Source organism: Hyaena hyaena, unplaced genomic scaffold (genome assembly GCF_003009895.1).
Source record: "Hyaena hyaena isolate Hyena2069 unplaced genomic scaffold, ASM300989v1 scaffold_19, whole genome shotgun sequence".
Classification (NCBI taxonomy): Eukaryota; Metazoa; Chordata; class Mammalia; order Carnivora; family Hyaenidae; genus Hyaena; species Hyaena hyaena.
Window position 1 is genome coordinate 5,279,536 of NW_024080651.1, and position 7,890 is coordinate 5,287,425.

General features: G+C 46.8%; 1 long non-coding RNA gene across 4 annotated transcripts in view; it reads right to left on the reverse strand.

The window, feature by feature from the left end:
• Positions 1-7,653, reverse strand: part of LOC120227319 — a 32,402-nt gene extending 24,749 nt beyond the window's left edge. The window contains exons 1-3 of one of the 4 annotated variants that reach the window (XR_005527227.1): positions 7,434-7,653; positions 6,649-6,790; positions 4,136-4,203 (exon numbers count right to left, since the gene is read on the reverse strand). This is a non-coding gene — a long non-coding RNA (uncharacterized LOC120227319). Of the gene's footprint in view, positions 1-4,135; positions 4,204-4,662; positions 5,140-6,648; positions 6,791-7,433 lie in introns of those variants that run through there. The other 3 variants (XR_005527226.1, XR_005527225.1, XR_005527228.1) reach the window with 3 other exon arrangements.
• Positions 7,654-7,890: the final 237 nt, after the last annotated feature.

A 7,890-nucleotide genomic window follows, 5' to 3' on the forward strand; every position in this document is an offset into this window, starting at 1 on the left:
AAAAAAAAAAAAAAAAAAAAAAAAAAAAAAAGAATTGTGTCTAAAGTAAAAGTTAAAAGCCTATGAGCAAAGGTGAGGGAAAGCTTACCTGAGAGTAAGGTGCTTAGTATGGACATTGGGGTGTTGGTTTTGGTGCTTGGTTGGCCCTTTAGCTTCATTTCAGATTGTAGATAAATGAAGTCATTATACAAGTTACTCAATTAAGTGAGCTATTACTGTGTTTGCTGACTGTAGTGGTTAGTAATGCATTAAGTTGCAAGTTGCAGGATACAGTAGCTTAAACCATAACCACATTGATTGCTTGCTTGTCTGCAAATCTGGATGCAGGTGGTTACAGAGTTAGTTTACCTGCTTAATGATGTTATAAAAGACACAGGTCCTTTCTTTAAAAATTTTTTTAATACTTATTTTTGAGAGAGAGAAAGAGAGAGAGAGAATGAGCAGGGGAGGGGCAGAGAGAGGAGGAGACACAGAATCTGAAGCAGGCTCCAGGCTCTGAGCTGTCAGCACAGAGTCCAATGCAGGACTCGAACTTACAAACCACGAGATCATGACCTGAGCCAAAGTCAAACACTTAACCAACTGAGCCACCCAGGAGCCCAGCACAGGTCCTTTCTACTTTTTCACTCCTCTGTCCTTATCTTCAGTGCCTCATGGTACCAAGATGGCTGTCATAGAATTTCTATAAGTATCATCCTTCTTCAAGGAGGGTCATACCCCTGAGCTCTCTTCTCCCTGTTGATCCTTTTATGAGGAAAGCTTTCTAGAAGCATCCCATCATACCTTCCCTTATGTCTTACTAGTCAGAACTAGGTTACATGACCGTTCATATTAGTTATCCATTGCTGGGGAACAAATTACCCAAAGCCTAGTTTCTTAACACTGCCATAAACATTTTCCTATCTCTCAGTTTCTGTAGGTTGGTTAGGGATGGTGTAGTTTGGTGGTTCTGAATCAGGATCTCTGAGGGGTGATTTGTGCCTGTGTCTTCATTTATAAAGATGACTACATGATGACATGGAGAGTTCAATACCACTGAAAGAAAAGTTTGACATTACTCACAGTTCTCCTAGAAACAAGAGGCACAGCATGCCACATGGGGCCATAGGGGGAAGCACCAGTGTTGGTCAGGAGGCAGAAAGAAGCAAGAGAAAGCCAGGGCCACAACCTTCATTGGTGTTTCTGTGGGATAGGCAAGGCAAGGCAGGGTAATGTTTGGATAGTTTGGATAAGTCCAGTGGGCTCCAGGGCACAGGGGCTGTCCCTAGTTGTCTAGTACCTGGCCTCGGGTTGATCTAGGTCAAGGAAATATTAGCTTGGTATGGAAGTTAGATGGGTGGTGTCTGGCGGGGGGAGGTGTATGGACTCAGGATTGGTTGGTTTGTACATAAAAGGTGGGCTCACCAACAGGTTGTTTACTGTCTCTAGGAATTAGCTAGCTCTGGGTAGGACAGTCTTTTCCCAGCCAGCAAGGACCCCCCCAAAGATGTTTACATATCATAAAATATAGAAAATTTTAAATATGATTAATACAGGGGTGCCTGGCTGGCTTAATTGGTAGAGCATATGACTCTTGATTTCTGGGCTGTAAGTTCAACCTCCAAGAATGAGTGTAGATATTGCTTAAAAAATCTTAGGGCACCTGGTGGCTCAATCAGTTAAGCCTCTGACTTTGGCTCAGGTTATGAATTCATGGTTTGTGGGTTCAAGACCCACATCAGGATCTCTGCTGTCAGCACAGAGCCTGCTTTGGAACCTCTGTCTCCCTCTCTCTCCACCCTTCCCCTGCTCATGCTCATTCTCTCTCAAAAATAAAGAAACATTAAAAAAATAAGTAAAATCTTAAAAAATATATATGATTAATACAAAGATATCTCTGGCTGATGCTGCAGTCAAAATGTTGGCCCACACTGCAATTATTCAAAGGCTTGACTGGGGCTGTAGCCACTTTCAAGGTCTCTCACTCACATGCCTGGTATGTTGATGCTGGCTACAGTGGAAGGACTTAGTTCCTCCCATGTGGGCCTCTCCACAGGGCTGTTGAGTGTCCTCACAATATGGTGGCTAATTTCACCCAGAGCAAGTAATCTAAGAGAGCAAGGTAACAACAACAATGGTTTTTATGACCTACCCTCAGAAGTCACTCTTTGAAATGAGTCACTGAGTCTAGCCTACATTCAAGGTTGTGGGGATGAATCTCCACTTTTTCAAAAGGACGGTGTCAAAAAATTTTACAAACACATTTTAAGGCCATCAGATCAATCCTGACTGCAAGGGAGTCTGGAAAGACAAAGGAGAACAGTGTTGTTGTCACTAGCTTAGACTAATGATTGACTCATAGCCTGGGACACAATGCTACTCCAGACAAAATCAGGGCTCAGTTAATGATGAAAGAGAGGGAAGGCTGATGGGGAAATATTATATCTGCCACAATGGTGATGATAAAGATGAAGGGGATTAAGGTTTCCAGGTATCTCAATATTGCATGAGACATATTCCTACTAAAACATTATTTGTGTATCTTAAAGTCAATTTTTTTAATGTTTATTTATTTTTGAGAGAGAATACACACAAGTAGAGGAGGTATAGAGAGAGAGGAAGTTACTGAATTCGAAGCAGGCTCCAGGCTCTGAGCTATCAGCACAGAACCTGACACGGGGCTCGAACTCAAACCACGAGATCATGACCTGAGCTGAAGTCGGATGCTTAACTAGTCAGTTAAGCAACCCAGGCGCCCAAAAGTCGATTTTTTTTTTAAAGAGAGAGAGAATCTCAAGCAAGCTCTATGCTCAATGGTGTGGAACCAGATGCGGGGCTCCATCCCACAACCCTGGGATCATGACCTGAGCCAAAATCAAGAGTCAGACGCTCAGCCACCCAAGCCACCCAGGTGCCCTTCTGAAAATCAAATTTAACTCGTGTCTTCTATTTTCATTTGCTAAAAATCTAGCCCCCGTGGTGGGAAATAAGTCTTCAATGGTCATGGAAGGAAGCCAGTGAGGAGGTGGCACTTCTTAGGAAGGTGGAGCTAAAGAAAGCCTGGGGGTGCCTGGAAGAGGAACAGATGTCTCAAAGCCTAGGGTATGTTCCTTTAGGGGCAGGAGAGAGCAGGCGGATGAGGGTGAGGTTTTCTTTGGTCTCAATCTCTCTCCCCTCTGCTCCCAGGCCACCTCCGTGTCCACCACCACCACCACCATTACCTTCACTTTGATCTCAAAAGATATCCAGAAAGCTCTAGCTAGAAGCATCTCTTTTTCCAACACCCTGAAAAACCAACTCACAAAGCCGAAGTAGGGGGCTGGGGGCAGTGCTACAAAGTGCTTATAGTGGTGTGGGAACTTGGAGCCTCACTGTGTGACCTCAGGCAAGGCCCTCCCCTCTCTGGGCTTCCCTTTCCTTGGCTTTATAATGAGGGTTGGTCTAAATAGTCTCCAAGGGCCCTTTTACTTGGCCTACATGTCTCCCTCCTAAAAGGGAACAAAAAGACATGGGTGGCTTCTCTCTTCCTGTCTCCAAGCCAAATTCAGACGTAAATGTCCAGTGTGACATAGATTTAATATAAACAGTGGTGCACTGATACTCACAAATACCCCAAAAGGAGTCCCAGATGGGCTATTTTTATCCCTTAAAACACACACACACATACACACACGCGCGCGCACACGCACACACACACACCCTCACTCACTCCAACCCCCATAACCCCCACCCATAAGTTCCTCCAGTTGGTTTTTACAAGAAGACAAGAGTTCCAGTTAAGACTGCTAATTAAACAGCTTTGACTGTGGGCAGGAGGGAGGCTGGCGAAAATCTTCTCTCTGGGCATGATGTCATCACAATTGTGCATTTCTCATGACCCAAGAATGTGAGTGTGTTTGCACTGCACGTCGAAGCCAGTGATGCAAGTGCGGCCTGGTAAACAGGCCCCAGACAGGCAGGCCCTGCAAGGAGCCGTTGTGCAGAAGCCTGGCAGCGGCCCAGATTACTCTTAACTCCTTCCTGGCAGAACTCACTGGTGGGCCACTGAGGTTTGGCTAGAGAGCCTTCTCTACTCAGCCCTTGCTTCTCTCACAGCCAGGGTCCCTGCTGGTGACAAGCTCTGAATGTGGAGTCACCAAGACCTGCATTCACCCACCTGCACCATCCGCTTGCTCTAGGGCCTGGGGTATGTGAATCCTCTCCTCTAAGCCTCAGTTTTCTCATCTGAGAAAATGGGGAGATGAATCAGGGCTTCAATCCCTTGTCTTCAATTCTATAGTCCACAAAGCCCAGACATCCAAGGGCTTTTCCATATATTTGAAAAAAAATTGTGTGGAGGCCAAACATGGGGTCCCACTTAGACTCAATACTTAAACTTCTCACTACAACAATATCCATATATTTGATTGGAGATGGGTGGACCCAGTCCCCACCAGATAAACTTTAACATTTTTTTTAACGCTTATTTATTTTCAAGAGAGAGAAACAGTGCAAGCAGGGGAAAGGCAGAGAGAGAGAAAGACAGAATCTGAAGCAGGCTTCAGGCTCTGAGCTGTCAGCACAAAGCCCAACACAAGGCTCGAACTCACAAACTGCAAGATCATGACCTGAGCCAGAGTCAGATGCTTAACTGACTGAGCCAACTAGGCGCCCCCAGACCACCTTTTAAAACCCCCAAAATTTTGAGATCTGTAACTTGACCAGTCCCAAGAGTGTTGATCAGGGTTGTGGGCCTGGGGCACCTGCCTTTTGTTCACTGGAAGAATTACTGAGACACTGCTTTCTGCTGAAAAGTCCTCCCCAAGCACAGGCGTCAGCTCTGTCAGCTGTGTCCCAAGCGGCCAGCCCAGCTCAATGCCGGGCACACAGCAGTCACCCAACCAATAGCTGTTGAAAATCAATAACTGAAGTTACTCATACCTTATAAATACCATGGTGGTGATCACGGGGAAACTGAGGCCCAAGCCTCTAAGGTAACCTTCCCTGGATCCTTTCTCACAGAGGGAATTCAGACTTTACCCAAAAAAGGTAGCTGCTCACATTTCTCTGCTGGCCTGCCCGCAAACAGCTTGGTGACCCCCCTCCAACATTCCAGGGCAGCCTTCTCCCTGGCTGGCTGGTTTGCGGGCATCAATGAGTTTTCTTTGGCAGAAGGTTCAGCTGATTGAAAAAAAAAAAAGAGGGGGGGGCATGCTGAAAGCTGGAGGTGGGGAAGGGGTGGTCACAGGGTAGGGTGGGGGCTGAGGAGTATGTGGGGAAGCTGAGATCTGCCAGCTTGCCTGAGACCGTGGACCAGATTCCAGGACCCTTCTGAGGACTGTGACTATGTCAGTCAGCTCCTGTTTTAATCCTAAAACTGGAGAGTTATCCAGACCTGTGCACAGCTGCCAGGATGGAAAAGGCCTCCCTGGTGTGCTCTGATCTATTCCTAGCTGCTGTGGATCCCCAAGTAACTCCCTTTTCCTGTGAAGTCTGGGCCTTTACATGAAAAGTTTGGAGAATCCAGCAGAACAGAGCTGACATTACAGACACAGACTTGAGTCCAGGCCTAGACTCTTCCTCTGATTGGATAGGGAGTTAGAGCAAGTCACTTTCCTTCTCTGAGCCTCAGTTACCACATCTGTAAAATGGCACTGAGTTATAGGGATTGTGTCCTGATGAATGTGTTTGGCACATAGTAGTGATAAAGGAATATTAGTAAATTACCCTTGGCCTGGATAGTCCTCCTGATCTGATGTTCTATGTTAGGCACTAAGCATAATAATAACCTCATTATCTGAGTACCCACTATGTTCCAGGCACTGTGCTAAGTGATTTATAAGCATTATTTTATTTCATCCTCCCAACATCTCTCAAATGGGTACTAGCAATATCCCCATTTGTCAGAGAAGAAGATAGGGTTCTGAAAAGTGAAGTGACTCTCCCAAGGCTGCACAGCTAGTGAGAAGCAGAGCTGGGATCTTCTGGACTCGAAACACTTAATACCATGACTTCAAGAAAGATCTAGCAGCTAATTCTGTGCTCAGCTCCTTGAAGTAAGAGATTCCAGCTGAGCCACCCCCTGATGTAACATATGACCAGTGCAGGGGCCTGTTCCCCTACTGGAACGATGGGGAAGATCCTCCTTACTCTACTGTCCCCTGCAGGGCTGAGGTAAGGATGCTGGTGACCTTGAAAAGGACTTTGCAAACTATGAAATAGGACAGGCACTCTCAAAGGCTCAGAAAGGGGGAACCAAGGGAAAGAATTAATCCTCTCTAGCCTCCCTGGCAAGTATCAGATCAGCTCCAGCCACGGAGGGGCTGGAGTAGGGAAAGTGAGGGAGGGACGGCTGTGTCAGAAAGGCTCTGGGTTGGGGCACCTGGGTGGCTTAGTCGGTTAAGCGTCCGACTTTTGCTTGGGTCATGATCTCACGGTTCGTGGGTTCGAGCCCCGCATCGGGCTCTGTGCTGACTGCCAGCTCAGAGCCTGGAACCTGTTTCAGAGTCTGTGATTCCCTCTCTCTCTGACCCTCCCCTACTCATGCTGTCTCTCTCTCTCTCTCTCTCCTAGAAAAAAAAAACAAAAAACATTAAAAAAAAAAAAGAAAAAAGAAAGGCTCTGGGTTAAGGGAACTACTCAGAAGCTAAGAAGTGGAGAAGTGGCTCCAGCCCTCCCCCAGAACCTGACCTTCACCATGGTCTGTCCATCCATTAGGAGTTGTGCAGTGCTGCCTCTAGAGTCCAACAGATCAGAGTTCAAGTCTCAGTGCCACCCATCTCCACTGGGCATCCTTTGGACTTCCCCTCTCTTCAGAAGGTCAGTTTCCCAACTGTGAAATGGAGGTGATAATAAGAGTCTCACCAGGACTGCAGTGAAGACAAGTCTTGGCCCATGGATATTGGTTGAATAATTATCCCCTGGCACCTGGTCTGCAAGCCTCAAGAGGCTTCTAGTCTGCAAGGAGACACTGTATATAAAGTGTCTGGCACAGGAAGGTGCCCATTGGGTGGAAAGAAGGAAGGAAAGAAGGAAGGGGGAAAAGTATGAAGGGGAGAGAAAAAGAAGCAAGGAGAGGGGAGGGAGGGAGGAAGGAACGAAGGTATGGATGGATGTGATGAGTATTTTACTCCAGGTCACACAGTCTGGAAGTAATTATTCCTGACCTCACACTGGGCACCAAAGAATGTACAAGAGCTGGTAAGAGAGAGGCACTCCATGAGCAAAGCCTTGAAGTTAGGAATTATTGCAGCATGGATGAGACACTGGTTTCACTTCCTCAACAAGATCCCATGAGGAAGGGGATCTGAATAGAGGCTTTCCCAGAGTCCTTTGGGACAAAGCCAGGAGTTAGTACAGGGAGTAAGGCCCAACCGCCCAGACAAGCAGGCAGGAGCAAGCCCAGCCTGGGGGTCGGGCCTCACAGGGCCTGGTCTGGCCATATTTGGTTTTCAAGGAACCGGGAGGGTTCTTACCAACTCTGCTGCCCACGCACAGGAGGAAGGCCACCCACAGTTGCTGAGTCAGGCAGGCAGCTGGGGTCCAGAGCAGAGGCCCCACAAAGGGGCAACTGTAACACAGTTGTTCGGATCCTGGCCTCTAGAGTCAAGAAGATGTGGATTCAAATTCTGCCTGACTCCCATAACTGTATAACTAGGCCAGCCACGTCACCTTCAGAGACTCTGTTTCCTTTACCTGTAAATTAAAATGATAGCAGTAAGGACACGCACCATGACTGAGTTTGCTATGTGCCAGTCTGTGCCGAGGGCTATGCCTGCATTATCTTGCTTAATTCTCTTCACAATAGAGAAGTATTTTGATTGTACATATGAAACACAACATGTAAAACCAGTGTTTCTCATTCATGCTGGAGTAATTCCTAATCCCAAACCTTTGCTGCAGTCTCCTGAAGTGCCTCTCTCTCCCTCATCA